Consider the following 19532-nt stretch of genomic DNA (forward strand, 5'->3'; position numbering starts at 1 on the left):
TAAAAAAATACAACAGGGACAAATTGGAAAAAAGTAATTCCAGGGAATCCGATAGTGAGGTCCCGGGTAATGAAAGATCTCCTGTAAGATTAAAAAACATGAGGAAAAATGGCCAGTACAATATGCCAACAAAAAAACAATCTTCCCATGATAATGTCAACTTTAAAGACAAGAATAATAGTAGATCCCGATATAGATCACGTCCCTCCCCACCCCACAGATCTAGATACCAAACAGAAACAAGACGTGGGTTTGAGGATACTCAATATAGGGACTACATACCAGAATGGAGGAATAGGCCCTACAAAAAGAACATAACAACTAAATTTAAAACAAGGGCAAGAAACACTAGTTACCGATATGATCAGCAGACTCCGGCTCGGACCAATATATCTACTCGACAAGACAGGTCGAGAAGATTTTCACGAAATTGGGACGAAGTTTCCGACCCAAATTATTTCTCTCCTCTGAAGGATTTGGAAGATTCACCTTGTTTTTTAGAGGAGAGAACACAACGAACGAATTTCAGATAACTACTCAACATCAGTCAAGGGGGAAAAGAGGGGGTAAACCTAGACTCAGAAAACGTAAATACAAAAAAAGAAGGGTAAGAAAACCTCTTGCTGTTGATTTGGTCAATAACGCTGAATGCCTTTCAGATACACAGATTTTAGAACCCAATGAATCCTTGAAAAAGGTCAAAATATTCAATTTAAGCTCTCATATTTTATCTGTAAATGAGGTTTCAGTGCTTGAAAAGGGCCTTAAATACGCCCCATGTAACTATATTAATCCATTTAATCTTTATGTGGATGTTCAAAAATACATTAGAAAATTAACAGTAAAAAAATTCTTTGCTAGTCAAGAACAATGTAGGGAAGAAGTGAATCCTCCATCCCTCACTCCTTATAGACCCAAGTCTATTTTCTTTCCAAAACATGTCCAGGGACCTCTCCTGGAATCTTTTTCCAAATTAGTCCTGAATGACATGACTAAATTACAAGAACATTCCAAAAAAACATATAATTTAACAGCCAAAGAAAGAAAGGCACTAGGTGAATTAAAAAAAGCTGAGTCTTTTATTATCAAACCTGCGGATAAGGGGGGTGGTATTGTTCTGATGGATACCATAAAATACGAAAATGAAGTCTTCAGACAACTTAATGACCCATCGGTGTATAAAAAACTTAGGAATAATCCTACTGAACAGATTAACACTAAATTAAAACTTATGGTTGAGAAATATGAAAAAATGGGGACTCTAAGTAATAAAGAAGCTTCTTTCATTTTGGTAGAGAATCCAATTACTCCCGTACTGTACATCCTCCCAAAGGTCCACAAAAGTTTGGTGGATCCCCCGGGCAGGCCGATAATTTCGGGGGTTGACTCCCTCACTGCAAATCTATCGCAAGTGATAGATTACGTCCTTCAACCCTTAGTGCTATCAAACAGATCTCATCTGAAGGACACCAAGGACTTTTTAGAAGTTCTGGCATCTATTAAATGGGAAGAGGGAAATTTTTTGGTCACAGCTGACGTCACTTCACTCTACACCATTATAAAACATGAGTTTGGTGTAGAGGCAGTCAGACATTTTCTTAATGCTGCAGACCTTTCTGACGACATCAGGGAGTTTATTGTAGAAGGTGTTCAATTCATCCTTGAAAATAATTTTTTCCTTTTCAAGGATCATTACTACCTTCAAAAGACTGGCACGGCTATGGGCACCAGGTTCGCCCCGAGCTACGCCAACCTCTTTTTGGGGTTGTGGGAGGCCAACACCATCTGGTGCTCCAATGAGGTCGGGTCGAGCCTGGTGTCCTATGTCCGCTACATCGATGATGTCTTCTTCATTTGGCGAGGCAGTATTGAAACTCTGAATGCCTTTTGCCATAAGTTAAATTCAAATGATAAAGAGATCAACCTAACATTCCAAATAGACCAATTAACAGTTAATTTTCTTGATATCACGGTCTATATTAAAGATGGTAGAATCAATACAAAAACCTTCTCAAAACCCACAGATTCTGGGACATATATGACAAATTGGAGTGTGAGTAGCCACTTTTTATCCGGATTTTCTGATACTTTTTTAAATTGTTGATTTTTTTATTTTTAAATTTTTTTCTGCAAGAGTTGATCATCTCTCTTTGCCGATTTTTTATTTTTTCTTGTTATATTGTCATGCGGGGTTGTTCCTGCACATAGCTTTCCACTTGTACTGTTAAATAAAATCTGTAAACCTCTTTTTAACCAAATTCTGGTATGAGCCCTGCTATTTTTTCTTTTTTTTTTGGGGGTTAATGGAACCAAACCTGACCTAGTACATAAACCTCATCCTCCACTGGGAGTCTAAAGATACCTTGATAAGAGTCCTTCATCACAATAAACCGTGAGTTGGGGTACGCCATATTGAATGATTATCCATTGATATCTAGAGAAGAAAAAGATACCCTTATATGCTTCTAACTTACTGCCTGAGTGTGAGTGTTGGGGTACGCATTGATCGTTTATCCCTGAAATCGTGTTTCAATCTGGTGTATGTCTAACAAGAAAGAAACCATTATATGTTTAAAGTTCCCCACACATGTGTAAGTGGGGTACGCTCCATGTCTACTTAAATATTCATTAGAGATACCCTACATACGACATTGAAATTAGTGGAACCTCCTACACATTGGCTGTTCTTTATTTTTCCATGTGTGATTGACACTTTGGAGACCACATCAGAGACTCCTAATCGAGACCTCCGAGGAGATACCCAAAGATACCCTTATAGGAGTTATAAAGCCTTTTAAACCGTGAGTTGGGGTACGCGATCAGTGGATTACTTCTATTGCTGAAAGAGTGAAAGATACCTTTATATGTTTGTCATCAGCACACAGAGTGTGAGTGTTGGGGTACGCATCACCTGCCTTCTCCAGAAAACTGTGATAAGGCCTCCCCCAGTTTGATTAAGACTCTATCATACTATTCCGGAGGCTTTATAAATAGAAAAAGAAATTGACCCCAAAAAAGGAAACTTTGAGGTGGTCTATATTCAAATCGTATAATAGTAGTGGGTCACATTGGTGTTATCCATTTCATGACACTGTATGAATGAAAACAAATCTTGATTGTATGTACTACACATTGGTTTGTTCTCGCCATTTTTTGTCTTTTATGATATCAACATTCGAGAAACTCCATACTTATATTGAACTAAATTGAAGATTCTACTCAGAAGAATAGAACCCATCTTCTGGTCCAAAAAGGAACGTTATGGTGATATCTTTCTTTAGCGCTTGTGGTGTATGACAGGGTTTCTAATTTCTGGTTTGTGTATTTGCGATCTAAATGTGGTGACATTTATTCAGAGACCTGTTACATCTAAGCAGCTTAGCGCCAGCTGAACCACCCCCACAATTCTTGTTTGTAGAGTTCTTTTTCTGTTTGTTTGGGGTGGGAAGATGGAACGTTTGAAACGTGAAGTGTTGATAAAGGCAAGAGAGAAGGGTGGGTTGGATTTCCCTGATATTGAAATCTTTTTGTATGTTAATTATATTCGTGTTATAGTAGAGTTAATGGGGAAGGGGAGTAAAACTGCCTGTATGGTGAGATACATGGCTGGGTGGACTTGGAATGGTTTAGGATGGATCAAAAGGGACCTGAAGGTACCTGTGGCTTTTAGAAGTCTGTTGTTTTCATTAAAAAGAAAGATCTTTTGAATATTTCTTTAAGTGGGTTTAAAGAGACAAAGAAGGTATGAAAGTTATAAAAGATAGAGAGAGAGTTTGTAATATCAATTATATGCGCTCAAGTGAAGCGGTGGTTATATGGAAGAAACTATGTTCGTATGGCATGTCAAATACACAAAAGGAGATTGTATGGTTGTGCATGCATGAGGTGTTGCCAGTGAGGGTTTTTATGAAAAAAAGAGACTTGGTAGCTTCAGATGTCTGTCCGAGAGACAATTGTAATAATACTGAAACAGTGATGCATGTAATGTGGAATTGTGGTTTTGCAAATGATGTATGGAAGTGTTTGGGTGGCTTGTGTAGAGAGATTACTGGTGTTAGGTATATTGGATGGAAGGTAGCATTATTTGGTATGGGAGCATGTGATAGAGGAAAAGAGAGATTTTTGTGGCTGATCATGAGCTGTGTGATGGAAGTTTTGTGGAATGCAAGGAATCTGTGTGTGTTTAGGAGTGAGTGGTGGTCTGTGAATGATTGTGTTTGAATGGTATTGGGTAAGTTATATGTCTATTATCTGAGAGATAGGAAAGGAAGAAAAGAGCTTGATGCTGAGGGAGTTTGGAAAGTTAAGAAATGGAGGCATGTGGTTAGATATGTTAATGAAGATTGATAGCCTAATATTGTGGGTATGTTAAGTTGTATATTGTTTTTTATTTTTGCCAATAATAATTATTTAAAAAAAAGCCATGCTGATGATTTGTTCACTGGTCTAAATCTGCATTGTAGATGACTGTTTACAAACCTGAATGGTTTAAAAAAAAAAAAAAAAATCTGCATTGCCTGGTGTCTTAGTCCTAGCTCCTGTTCATGCTGAGAAGCCCGGTCTGTCAGTTCATGTTATCCAGCAACTCCTGTTCTTGCCAGTTCTTGTTCCAGGACTACCTAGCTAAGTATTATGGACTTTTACTGTGCCCTGTGGATTCTCTAGTATTCATTACTTGTGTTGCATATTACTATGGACTTCCTCTATGCCTGCATGCTGTTCCACTTTATTGTGTTAGTCCTGTAGTCTGAGTTCCGTGGATTATATTACTCTGGTCTCTTGTTAAACTATTTCATTATTCTTCTGCAAATCTCATTCTGGATAACCATTCTCTCTCTGCTCATATTGTACCTTGGACTGTTACTGTGATTTATTTACCATACATTATTATATCACTGCTGCAATAAAGTACTTAGTATTCCCTTACATCTGTGGACATTCATTACCTGCAACTGTGATACAGTCTGGTCCTGAATTCAAGCCTTGGCTCATAGCTGTGTAACTACTCATCTGCTGTCCATAATCAGTGTTAAAGTATGGTGCTGCACATTCCTGTCTTAAAGGGAAAGTCCATAGTCTGCTAAACTTTAATTCTGCTACACCTTGCTCAAGTTATTACAGTATTCCACTGTCAAGTCTGGTTAACCATTTCTGTGTCACTCTGCATCTGCCTACACCTCCAGTGGTAATCCTCTCCTTGTAATTCACCTGCCAAACATTAAAGGCAGGTGAATTGTAACAGGATTGCTCACCTCTATTCAATCTAATAGGCCAGTGTCCTAATAGGCACTGTCTGTGAGTCACAGTAGTAAAAAGAGGATGATTGGAGCAAAATGTTCTATTTTTCAGTTCTGTTGTTTCACATAAAGATATTGTGTATGTATTGGAGAAGAAAAGAAAAATCAGGCTTTAGGAATCAAAATCAATCAATATGTGTTACTTATTCTTGTGAGGTAACCAACTGAGTGACCATTCAGTGGTACTGCAGCCATATTCTAAAGGATAGTAGGGAATGATGTCAAAAACCTATCACTTCTGCTTTTGCCCAACTGTTACCATCGAATGGGCAATGAGAAAGTGTATGCGCCAAAATAATCTGGTTGTGAAGGAGGTACAGTACACTTCTGCTCCTGGGTACGTGTATAGATTACTTCCCTCCAATACTGCAGTACCAGATATTCCCAGAGGAGCTTCCTTTCTGGTACTGATCTGGCCCAACGCTGCTTGGCTTCCAATATCAAATGGGATCGGGCATGTCCAGTGTGGTATGACTGTAGAAATTTATGGGAGAAGTTTTGTTTCTTGCGCAGCCATACCCAAATTGGATGAGAGTGTATTTGGAGTAAGACGGGAGATAACTGAGAAGTGATAAAGGTATAGGAGCAATAATACTAGTGAGTAAGGAAGATAAATTAAGCACTTCTGCTGTCCACGTGGAAGCCTCTGTTACTATTGAGCATTCCAGAGAGCAACCTTCAATTCGGATGAGAGAGTGAAGGAAAAAGAAAGAGAGGGAAAGAAGAGTCTTATTGATCAACAATGAAATTGTTATGTTATCATGTGACATACTCAGAACAGCGAAAACAAAGGGTATCGTACAGGTGGTCAGCATAGATGGAGCTTCACTGACAAAGTGTTGTATCCAAAAAGGAGGATGACCATGTGATGTATCAATTCTTCTAGTTGCCTTCGTAACAACCCAGTATTTTACTTTAGCAGTGTTCAGCACAGCTTGAAACATCAAAAATGTATAAAAAAAATGATATAAAATCAACACTGTTAAGATACAAGGAGTATCAGCTACTCCATAAATGTTCAGTTAAATACAGAGCTGTGATGTACAAAACACAAAACTCAGTGGTATATAAAGCTCAGAAACAGAAATCAATTACTTAATTTGATCCAGCATCCAGGGTATGCCAGCTCAGGCACTGAGTGATGTCAGAGAGATCATCCTGTAGCATGGCACTCTGTACAACTTAAAACATCAAAGTGAGTCTGGAAATTACACAGAGCCAACAAAGTCACGATACATAGGGTGTCAGCTACCGTGAGAGTTATCCAACCAACTGCAGAAGTATGATGTGAAAAATACAGAGTTCAGTGGTATATGGAACTCAAAAGCAGAGGTCAAAGATCAATTACTCAATTAGATCCAGCCTCTGGGACATACCGACTTAAAGCATTAATGTCATTATTGAATCAGAGCATATATGACAGGTCCTGTCCGAAGGTATCAAATAATGACTGTCACGCAATCATATGTGGATTCACAGGGGAGAAACAGCAGCCTCATATAAAAGAATACACTGGCAGTTGTCTGTATAATCCTGTAGATTCCCTCATTCAGGTTGTTAGCCTGGATAAAGCTCCACTGACAGAGTTTTTTATTCAAAACGAGTTCCCTTGTAATGTGTCAAATTATGTACTTACATTTGTAACCATCCAGCAGTGCCGTAACCAGGCATTTTAGCGCTATGTGCAAGAAACGGCATTGGCGCCCCCCCAATGCAAGATAGGGGTGCGTGCAGAAAATATGTAGGGGCAAGGCTTCATGGGGAAGGGGCGTGGCCACAAAATAATAGCAATTCATACTACTGTGCACACAGTAGCGGATCTTGCCACGGGCAAGCAGGACTTTTGCCTGGGGTGCCGCCTTCCGGAGGGTGCCAGCACCATCCGGAGGGCACCGCACCATGGCAAGATCTGCCACTGTGCTCCCCCGCTGATCCCCCACTATCCCTATGCGTCTAAATTTCCCTTCGTGGAGAGGACCTTTGCTGTGCAGTGCGCGATGACATCATTGCGCACCACACAGCATTGTGGCACAGACGCTAGGGGTCATAATTGACCTCTAGTTTCTATGCATCCGAGGAGCGGCACCGGCGGAGGTCTGCAGCGGTCTGGAATCAGGAGCGGGGCTGTAAGTATACTTTTTTTCTTTCAGCGGCGCTACAAATGGGGATGTAACTGACCCAACACCCGTATTAAGCCACACCCCTAACATTTTGCCCAGGGCGCCACAAGGGCAAGAACCCGCCCTGTGTGCGCAGTAGTCTCCATTATTCAAATTACGCTGCACAGTAGCACCACTACACCAGGTAGAGCCCCTTTTACACATTACGGTAAACAGTCCCCCTTTTTACACTTTACGGCAGACAGCGTCCCCTTTTTACACTTTACGGCAGACAGCGTCCCCCTTTTTACACATTACGGCAGACAGCATCCCCCTTTTTACACATCAGAGCAGACAGCGTCCCCCTTTTTACATATTGCGGCAGACAGCGTCCCCCTTTTTACACATTGCGGCAGACAGCGTCCCCCATTTTACACATTACGGCAGACAGCATTCCTTTTTACACATTATGGCAGACAGCATCCCCCTTTTTACACATTAGAGCAGACAGCGCCTCCTTTTTACACTTTACGGCAGACAGCGTGCCCTTTTTACACTTTACGGCAGACAGCGTGCCCTTTTTACTCATTACGGCAGACAGCGTCCCCCTTTTTACACATTGCGGCAGACAGCATCCCCCATTTTACACATTACGGCAGACAGCGTTCCTTTTTACACATTACGGCAGACAGCATCCCTCTTTTTACACATTAGAGCAGACAGCGCCTCCTTTTTACACTTTACAGCAGACAGCGTGCCCTTTTTACACATTGCGGCAGACAGCGTCCCCCTTTTTACACATTGCGGCAGACAGCGTCCCCCATTTTACACATTACGGCAGACAGCATTCCTTTTTACACATTATGGCAGACAGCATCCCCCTTTTTACACATTAAAGCAGACAGTGCCTCCTTTTTACACTTTACGGCAGACAGCGTGCCCTTTTTACTCATTACGGCAGACAGCGTGCCCTTTTTACTCATTACGGCAGACAGCGTCCCCCTTTTTACACATTGCGGCAGACAGCATCCCCCATTTTACACATTACGGCAGACAGCGTTCCTTTTTACACATTAGGCAGACATAATCCCCCTTTTTACACATTAGAGCAGACAGCGCCTCCTTTTTACACTTTACGGCAGACAGCGTGCCCTTTTTACACTTTACGGCAGACAGCGTGCCCTTTTTACTCATTACGGCAGACAGCGTCCCCCTTTTTACACATTGCGGCAGACAGCGTCCCCCTTTTTACACATTGCGGCAGACAGCATTCCTTTTTACACATTACGGCAGACAGCATCCCCCTTTTTACACATCAGAGCAGACAGCGCCTCCTTTTTACACTTTACGGCAGACAGCGTGCCCTTTTTACACATTGCGGCAGACAGCGTCCCCCTTTTTACACATTGCGGCAGACAGCGTCCCCTATTTTACACATTACGGCAGACAGCGTTCCTTTTTACACATTACGGCAGACAGCATCCCCCTTTTTACACATTAGAGCAGACAGCGCCTCCTTTTTACACTTTACGGCAGACAGCATGCCCTTTTTACACATTATGGCAGACAGCGTTCCCTTTTTACACATTAGAGCAGACAGCGCCTCCTTTTTATACTTTACGGCAGACAGCGTGCCCTTTTTACACTTTACGGCAGACAGCGTGCCCTTTTTACACATTACGGCAGACAATGTCCCCTTTTTATAAATTACGGCAGACAGCATCCCTCTTTTTACACATTACGGCAGACAGTGTCCCCCTTTTTACACATTACGGCAGACAGTGTCCCCCTTTTTACACATTATGGCAGACAGTGTCCCCCTTTTTACACATTATGACAGACAGCATCCCCCTTTTTACACATTACGGAAGCCAGTCCCCCTTTTTACACATTGTGGCAGACAGAATAGATAGACAGACAGACAGATATAGATACTTACCATCTCTCCCCGCTGGCTCAGGCTCCTCAGTGCAGGCTTCATGCAGCAGATCCCGGGCAGGGGAGAAGGAGTAGCAGGGAGGGACACTGAAGCCCCAGCAGCACTATGTAATTGGTAGTGGCGCCGCTGCAGCTGTCCCTCTCCTTCCACATTGGCTGGCCGACGCCGCTGTGAATTCTGGGATGAGGGAAGCGCATCCCATCATTCACAGCAGCGCCGTGCAGCCAATGTGGAAGGAGAGAGACTGCTGCAGAGGCGCCACTACCAATTACACAGCACTGCTGTGGCTCCAGTCCCCCTCTCTCCTCCTCCACTGCCTCCGGCACTGCTGCTCTCCTCTCCTCTTCTCCAGGGCAGCGCAACCAACACAGCAGAGGCGGCTTGTAATGAGTCAATTTGACTCATTACAAGCCGCTGGCCGTTGCGCCCTCAGGGCGATTGCACTGTGTGCCAGGCACACCTGGCACACATGTAGTTACGGCGCTGCCATCCATTATTATTATTATTATGGAGAAGTGCTCTGAACAGCTTGAAAAGTCAAGGTGTATCAAAAAGGTGACATCAAGCTAGCACTAGAAAGTGTCAGCTACTGCATAATTATTCAATTGTATACAGGGCTCACTGACAAAGTTCTGTGTTCAGAAAAAGTTACCATGCAATGTGTCAATTTAGGTAGTTACATTTGTAACAATCCAGTTTTTACTGAGGCAAATGCTCAACACAGCTTGAAACATCAAGATATATCTAAAAGATGACATAGAGCCAGCACTATAAAGGGTCAGCTATTGAGTAATTTATCCTATCAAATTCAAAACAGTAATGTGCAAGACACAGAATAGATTAGGCTTCACTGACAGAGTATTATATCACAAAGAAGTTACCACGTATTTTATCAGTCCGCAGGGACGGCCTGAGCTTAATTTTTTTGGTAAGCGAGTTTAGACTTTGGTGCCCCTTGATGGGATCAAATTTTAAAAGGTGTGTGGTCTCACAAGAAATGGTACAAGGAATTAGTGGGGAGGAGAGGGGGGGGGGGAGAGGGCGGAGGTTGGAGGGGAATGCACATGCACCTAGGTCAGTGATGAGGACCCTTTGACACTCCAACTGTTGTTGAACTATACACCCCAGCATGCCCTGCTACAGTTTTAGCATAGCCAAATAGCACAACTGTAGCAGGGCATGCTGGGAGGTGTAGTTGAACAACAGCTGGAGTGCCAAAAATTCCTCATCACTGGCCTAGGTGCAAGTGCATTCCCCTCCCCCTTCACCACCACCACCCTAGCACCTACACCCTGATTTTGAGTGGGCCACTGTGAAAAATACGGGAGATATAGGGGGCCGAACATTTGAGTTTTAATAAAAAACAAGTAAAGTTTAAAATGTACACGTGCCATCAGAGCCACATCTGCTTCTTTCTATGCTATCAGACCCCTCCTTTGCAGGACCAGTATTTGTCACACATTTTGACAATGCTCACCAGCTACTGACAGCAGTGCCACTTATTCACATTACGCCACACAGTATGAGCCGAAATTCACATTACACCAAACAGTATGAGCTTAAATTCACATTACTCCACACATTATGAGACGAAATTCACATTATAGCACACAGTATGAGCTGAAATTCACATTATAGCACACACGAGTTATGAGACAACTATCACATTACGCCACACAGTACGAGTCGAAGTTCACATTAGTCCACACAGTATGAGCTGAAAGTCACATTATGTCACACAGTATGAGGCGAAAATCACATTAGGTCACACTGTATGAGACAAATTTCACATTATTCCACACTGTATGCGGGGCCCTAACAGTGTGGGACTGACACAATAGGCAGACCTCCACCCTTGGCCGCCACTGTCCGGCCTCAGTCGCAGGATTTTTAGGAAGGGGTTTCCAGATGTGAGATATGGAGATATAGATATATATTTAGAGAGAGAAAAGCATGGAGGGGGTGCACAAGGAGAGAGGTATGAACAGCAAGAGGGGCATTAGGACAGAGGGGGGCATGGGAATAGAGAGGGGCATGGACAGAGTGAGAGGCATGGAGAGTGGGGGGTATAGGGAGAGAGAGGGGCATGAAAAGAGAGAGGGCGGGCATGAAGGGTGAGGGGGCATGGGGAGAGAGGGGCATGGAAAGAGAGGGGCATGAAGGCTGAGTGGGCATGGGGAGAGAGAGAGGCATGGGGAGAGATAGAGAGAGGTGACCTTCTCACTGTGGCGCCTTACTCGGTCGCATAACCCGCGTAACGGGCGGGCCGGCCCTGTCAGTCCATCTAGTGCACCGCTTAAGACATCAAAATGGCTTAGAAAAGTACAGTAAGCTAGTACTGTCAAAAAACATAGTGTTAGCTTCTGCATCAATTATCCAGTCAAATGCAGAGATGTGATGCACAAAGCACAGAGGGGTATATTTACTAAGGTCCCGATTTTGACCGAGATGCCGTTTTTTCATCAAAGTGTCATCTCGGTAATTTACTAAACTCAAATCACGGCAGTGATGAGGGCATTCGTATTTTTTGGGTAGTCCATGAAAATAATTACGAATGAATACACCATCGGTCAAAACGCGGCTGTTTAAGTATGAATCTCGGTCATTTACTAAGAAGTGCAAAGCAAAAAAAAATAAAACACTGCCGTGAAAAATTACAACTCGTAAAAAAGTGCTAAAAAAAACCAGACCTGCTTTTTTAATCCGTGATTGTATAGGCATGCAGGGATCCATGAGATCCGTGCATGTATATCAGTGGGAAGGGGTGGGAAAGTGGTTATTTTCTTTAAAAAAATTGCGTGGGGTCCCCCCTCCTAAGCATAACCAGCCTCGGGCTCTTTGAGCCGATCCTGATTGCAGAAATATGGGGGGAAAATTGACAGGGGTTCCCCCATATTTAAGCAACCAGCATCGGGCTCTGCGCCTGGTCCTGGTTCCAAAAATACGGGGGACAAAAAGAGTAGGGGTCCCCCGTATTTTTAAAACCAGCACCGGGCTCCACTAGCTGGACAGATAATGCCACAGCCGGGGGTCACTTTTATATAGTGCCCTGCGGCCGTGGCATCAAATATCCAACTAGTCACCCCTGGCCGGGGTACCCTGGGGGAGTGGGGACCCCTTCAATCAAGGGGTGTCCCCCCCCCAGCCACCCAAGGGCCAGGGGTGAAGCCCGAGGCTGTCCCCCCCATCCAATTGGCTGCGGATGGGGGGCTGATAGCCTTTTGTGAAAATGAAAAGATATTGGTTTTTAGTAGCAGTACTACAAGGCCCAGCAAGCCTCCCCCGCATGCTGGTACTTGGAGAACCACAAGTACCAGCATGCGGCGGAAAAACGGGCCCGCTGGTACCTGTAGTACTACTACTAAAAAAATACCCCAAAAAAGACAAGACACACACACCTTGAAAGTAAAGATTTATTACATACATCCACACAAACATATACACATACTTACCTTATGTTCACACGCAGGTCGGTCCTCTTGTCCAGTAGAATCCATGGGGTACCTGCTGAAAAAATTATACTCACAAAATCCAGTGTAGATCAGTCCTCTTCAAATCCATTTGTAATCCACGTACTTGAGAAAATAAAAAAACGGAGTCCCGACCACGAACTGAAAGGGGCCCCATGTTTTCACATGGGACCCCTTTCCCCGAATGCCAGAAACCCACTCTGACTTCTGTCTAAGTGGGTTTCTTCAGCCAATCAGGGAGCGCCACGTTGTAGCACCCTCCTGATCGGCTGTGTGCTCCTGTACTGACTGACAGGCAGCACGCGGCAGTGTTACCATGCCTATGCGCTCCATTGTAACCAATGGTGGGAACTTTCTGCTCAGCGGTGAGGTCACTTTCGGTCAACCGCAGGGCAGAAAGTTCCCACCATTGGTTACAATGGAGCGCATAGGCGCTACATTGTAACACTGCCGCGTGCTGCCTGTCAGTCAGTACAGGAGCACACAGCCGATCAGGAGGGTGCTACAACGTGGCGCTCCCTGATTGGCTGAAGAAACCCACTTAGACAGAAGTCAGAGTGGGTTTCTGGCATTCGGGGAAAGGGGTCCCATGTGAAAACATGGGGCCCCTTTCAGTTCGTGGTCGGGACTCCGTTTTTTTATTTTCTCAAGTACGTGGATTACAAATGGATTTGAAGAGGACCGATCTACACTGGATTTTGTGAGTATAATTTTTTCAGCAGGTACCCCATGGATTCTACTGGACAAGAGGACCGACCTGCGTGTGAACATAAGGTAAGTATGTGTATATGTTTGTGTGGATGTATGTAATAAATCTTTACTTTCAAGGTGTGTGTGTCTTGTCTTTTTTTGGGTATTTTTTTAGTAGTAGTACTACAGGTACCAGCGGGCCCGTTTTTCCGCCGCATGCTGGTACTTGTGGTTCTCCAAGTACCAGCATGCGGGGGAGGCTTGCTGGGCCTTGTAGTACTGCTACTAAAATACTAAAAACAATCTTTTCATTTTCACAAAAGGCTATCAGCCCCCCATCCGCAGCCAATTGGATGGGGGGGACAGCCTCGGGCTTCACCCCTGGCCCTTGGGTGGCTGGGGGGGGACCCCTTGATTGAAGGGGTCCCCACTCCCCCAGGGTACCCCGGCCAGGGGTGACTAGTTGGATATTTGATGCCACGGCCGCAGGGCACTATATAAAAGTGACCCCCGGCTGTGGCATTATCTGTCCAGCTAGTGGAGCCCGGTGCTGGTTTTAAAAATACGGGGGACCCCTACTCTTTTTGTCCCCCGTAATTTTGGAACCAGGACCAGGCGCAGAGCCCGATGCTGGTTGCTTAAATATGGGGGAACCCCTGTCAATTTTTTCCCCATGTTTCTGCAACCAGGATCGGCTCAAAGAGCCCGAGGCTGGTTATGCTTAGGAGGGGGGACCCCACGCAATTTTTTTAAAAGTTTTACAGTGTTTATTTAAAAAAAAAAAAATGAACCCCAGCACGGATCACACAGATCCGGCCGAGATTCATTTTGAAAAAGTCGGCAGTGTTTTGCTAATCACTGCCGTAAAAAACAGAAGAAAAAAAACGAATGACATCGACATCGGAAAACCCGAAAAGGCAAAATACGGCAGCTTAGTAAATTAGTCGTAATAAATTCAAATAGTTGCAATTTTACACTGTCGATGTCATTCGTGATTGAACTTTGACCTTTTTCCGAAAATTACGAATGTTAGTAAATATACCCCAGAGTTTGTTAGTAAATGAAATTTGGAGACAAAAGTCAATTACTCATTTAGCACCAGCATCCAGGATGTGTCAGTTCAAGGCACTGGTGTCCAAAATGAAATTATCTGTTGTCTCTAGTAACCAGTTTATAGTCAGTGATTGGGAGGCGGCATTGTAGTACAAAATCTATCGGACTACAAAAGTGAAATTTATTCACAACTACAGGACTCGAATGTATATGAAGCATTGCAGGGAGACCCAACTCAATTATACTGGACGCTATCCTGAAACATGCTGTTTCTACAGGTATAATCTCTGACCAGCTCAGCCGTAATTTGACACAAGATTTTCCCATTGCCCCGATTTTGTACACTATACCCAAACTACATAAAAATCCAGAACACCCTCCCGGCCGTCCCATCATATCGGTAAGGGATTCTATTTATTACAAGATCTCTCAGTATCTGGATTATTACCTTCAACCCCTCATACAGTCACACAAAATGTTTTTAAAGGACACCACTACCCTGATTAATAAATTGATCTCGGTCTCACCAGTTCCAGAGCACAGCATACTATGTACGTTAGATGTAGTTTCATTATACACTAACATTCCGCACGATTTGGGCATTCAAGCTGTCAGATCTTTTCTAACTGATAATGAGCTATATACTGGACCAGATTTGTCTTTCTTTCTGACTTTACTAGATCTTACCTTAAAACGCAACTATTTCCTTTTTGACAATAGATGGTACCGCCAGCGGCGGGGCTGCGCAATTTTTCTTGCGTGGCTCCGTCGTTTGCAAACATCTATATGTTCAAAATTGAACAAGATTTAATTCTGTCTAACAGAGAAATTGCGGATAATCTACTTTGGATAATCCGGTACATAGATGACCTCCTGCTAATTTGGACAGGTACCAAGTTGCAGTTCGAATCACAGTTATTGCACATCAATACCCTGGACCCCACAATCAAATTTACTTGGGACATAAGTGATACAGAAGTTCACTATCTGGATGTGAACATATCACTTGAACAAGGAGCTATACACACTGGCCTATACAAGAAGCCCACTGATAGAAATACCTATCTACATGCACATAGCCAACATCCACCAGCATGCATCAAACCATACTCACAAACCATACTCACAATTCTTACGAGCGTGCAGAATTTCAGATGCACAAGATAAAGCCGTTGCAGACATAGATGCTATGATCACACAATTCATGCAACGGGGTTACAAATTTGCATCTTTACAACAGGCAAAAAGGAAAGCTTTAGCTCTTCCCAGGGCACAACTGCTAGCGCCAGCCATATCCAGAACCGCACTACAGAATAAACAGGTATTTGTGCAGCAATACCATCCATTCAGTACATCAATTTCTAGGAAAGCAAAACAATTGTGGCCAACAATAGCTCTGGATCCTGATCTCCAGTTTGCTAAAAATACAAGCATCTTACCTAGTTTCACTAGGAACAAAAATTTAAAGGACATTCTGGTTAAAAATGACATTTCTACCGCCAGCAGCACACATCAGTCACACTTTTTGAGTCGCAAGCCGGGTTGCTATAGATGCACAGGCTGCATAACCTGCAGCTATATGGAGACCGGCAGAGATTTCAATCATCCACATACGGGGATTCGTATCCCTATAAAACACATACTTACTTGTAGCACCAAATTTGTCATTTATTATATCCGTTGCCCATGCGGATTGCTCTATATAGGTAAAACTACCTGTATGTTCAAAGAAAGAATGGCCACACATAGAATGGCCATTAGACAAGCCCTGGAAGGGGCAAACCAAGATCAACCAGTGGCAAGACATTTTAAAATGTCTAAACATAATCTATTTTCACTCAAATACAAGATTATTGACCATGTTCCAGTTAACATCAGAGGGAGAGACAGAGCGAAACAGCTCTTACGTCTTGAAACCCACTGGATACATAGATTAAATACTGTATCACCAGCTGGGCTAAATGAGTATATTTCCTGGAATTGCTATATGTAATTTGGTCTGAGTTGTTTTACCAACTTATTGTTATTGTTATTCATCATTTGCAGTTACCCTGACAGAAGGTTTACTATCAAAGTTTGGCATGCCCCGGATACAGTGTCAATCCTTTGCCAGTTTTTATGTGTGTGTGTGTGAACGACATTTATTGCACAGTCTTTATTATGCCATGGAAATTGTTATCGAATAACTTCCTTATACTTTAGCATAGATATAGTCTCATGATGTTGCTGTCATTTCACATGTATGTTTTGCATTCATAAGATATTGGCGCAACCCACTCCTTAGAGCGCCTTAAATTTGTTTTACCAATGCATGTGGAGCATGGAGTCCAGCCATAGCTATATCTAACCTATTGTATTTAAACGGATTGGATATCATTCCTGTTGAGATTTGCTCTCGGTTTGGTCTCAATCAAGTATGTCTCATGCTACTAGTCGTTCGGCACAATCATCACACCCTGCTAAAGATTCTCTTGTTTTTTGATTCTTTATTTTGTGTCTATGTGTATAGGTTTTGTTTTTTTCACATAATTTGGTGTTCTGTGTTTGTAAGGTCTCCTGGCAACGGCTTACGGGAATCCGGTGCGGTCCCGGCACCCGTCGCACTTGGTATGACGTCATAGACCCCAGCCGCAGCCTCGGGACCACGAGTCCACATTGTGAGGGTTTTCACTCTATAAAGGTATGTGGTTATTTTTGTATTGTATCCTGACGAAAGTTTTTACAATAAAACTGAAACGTTGATGAATGATAGGCTGCAATTGCCTTCATAATTTCTTTGCTCATTAAGTCCTGTGAGTGCCGCCAATCTTTCTCCATATATATATATATATATATATATACATGCAAAAGAGGAAAAAAATAGCGCCACTTGTGGTATGTAAACCTTCACAATTATGTATAATATATGTCCAAAAATACACTCCCTTGGTACAAAGGGTGTCAGCAGGCCCCTAAATAAAAACAGCAGTGGTAAGCTGCTGTGAAAAAATGTTATAGAAACTAAGAATATGGGCACAAGCGACCAATGGTGTCTGCACTAAAGGAACGTAAAAAAGATTTTTTATATAAAAAGAAAGAGCATATTTATTTTACATGAGTAAAAACACTGATATACTTTGATTTAAAAAAATGCTTAAGCATGAGAATTCATAAAAAATGCATAAAAAATACAGGAACATGTAATTAAAAGAGAAGAAAAAATCTAAAAGTACAAGGTACACATCGATTTGTAGTAAATGTGTAGAAAGTGCTTATCTTAGGTTCAGGAGGTTGATCTGGGAAAGATCATGGAATGCCCAACGCGTTTCGTCCTTCAGGACTTCATCAAGGGTAGTGTGCTGCTGGGACAGGGCTTGTATTTATACCTCTGTCAATTAGAAGACTATGTGTGACATCACTTCCTCCCACAGTGATGTTAGGGAAGAACAGAAATCTTAGTGTGTTTTAGATTTAAATGATTTATATGTGAGTATTACAAATTGTCTCTAAACAAAGCTAATCCTTATCACATGTTTAAAAACGAGTAGTTTAGTGAGTGTAAGTGATTTGTTTACACTGTACTGGCAGCAGGTACTTCCGCCCCACTTCCGGAGGTACAACGGGCTCTACTGCGCTTGCGTCCATTTTTTTGTTCATGATCAGATGTTGGAAGTCCCCAGCGGGCTCCTCTGCGCATGCGCCCGCTTCCGCACTTGGTGGTACGTCAAAGAAGTCTCGTTGCTTTCGTCAGACGCCCCATCCGCGTCATCGCGTCACGTGTTGGAACCCGGAAGCTCTGTGTGCCGTGGAGAGCGTGCTGGACTCGGAACTCCTCTGTTAGGCCGCGCGTCACTTCCTTTAGGGATTATATTCAGTGGATGATATCCGGGATTTAGTTGAGACGCATGTGAACCGCAAATGGTGTTGTTTGACAACAATTTCCCAATAGTGGGTCCCATTGTTGAATTCACCAATTAGGAATGTTCTGTGTGACTTTCTTCATTTGAATCATATATGGATATATATTTTGTTGTCCCGGAAAGCATATTGGGAAAAATGAAAATATAAAATATATGTTACCATGAAATCATGACAGGCTTATTAATAACCAGATATGTATTCATTTGTATGGAGAAAATAAAATTGAAATTACCAAAGGATCATGACCGACTTATTTAAGACCAGATATATATTAATTTCTATTTGAATGAATCATGTGACTAATAAAAGTTAATAAAAGGTACTAATAAATTAATAAAGTGCATTGTTAAATAAATAAAGTGCCTGTGCTAAGTTACTTATATCTCTTAATAGTATATGATAGATAAATAAAGTGCCTTTGCTATGTTACTTATCTTTTAATAGTATACGATAGTGTGAGTGCTACATTGATGTGTTTTGTGTATAGTGCATTGGACAATGTCCATACTTCATAGTAAAATGGTGAAAGCCAGAAGTGTTTAGGGGTTATGTGAGTGAATGGTGATATATTTGGTTTACAGCTGTTTCTCTGGTTCGCGAACTCTCCTGTGCATGCAATGTCTCTACAGCACCTAGTCTTCTCCGGAGGTCACCCTCCTTGATACTGGCCAGGCCCATAAAAATGCTTAGCTTCCACGATCGGACGAGAGTGGGCGTACCATTTTGGTATGGCTGTAGTCTACTTAGCACAAGTTCACCAGAGTTTTTTTCACAACTGAAATAACACCTAGAAATAAGGGGAAGCGCCATTCCCAAACACCACAGTGTTTATTATATATAGAGGGGGGGGGGGGGGTGAAGGGTTAACAAGAAAATAGATATATACATAGAAACAAAATGCTGGTATCCTGAATTAGAATTTACAGTTGTCACGAATAACTAGTTCGAAAAAATATCTAAATAAAATAGCAGCTATCTGCAAGCCACGTTATGATCATAATCCAGGAGGGATTTGCTCAACAAATAAACTATAGGGTTGTAGTTAGGATTAATACTATACCACAAATATTCAGTGTCTTAATCG

General features: G+C 42.6%; 2 pseudogenes; both read right to left on the reverse strand.

The window, feature by feature from the left end:
* Positions 1-5660: 5660 nt before the first annotated feature.
* Positions 5661-5779, reverse strand: LOC134930235 (5S ribosomal RNA; annotated as a pseudogene).
* A 13289-nt stretch (positions 5780-19068) lies between these two features.
* Positions 19069-19188, reverse strand: LOC134930672 (5S ribosomal RNA; annotated as a pseudogene).
* Positions 19189-19532: the final 344 nt, after the last annotated feature.

This window comes from Pseudophryne corroboree, chromosome 5, assembly GCF_028390025.1.
Source record: "Pseudophryne corroboree isolate aPseCor3 chromosome 5, aPseCor3.hap2, whole genome shotgun sequence".
Taxonomy (NCBI): Eukaryota; Metazoa; Chordata; class Amphibia; order Anura; family Myobatrachidae; genus Pseudophryne; species Pseudophryne corroboree.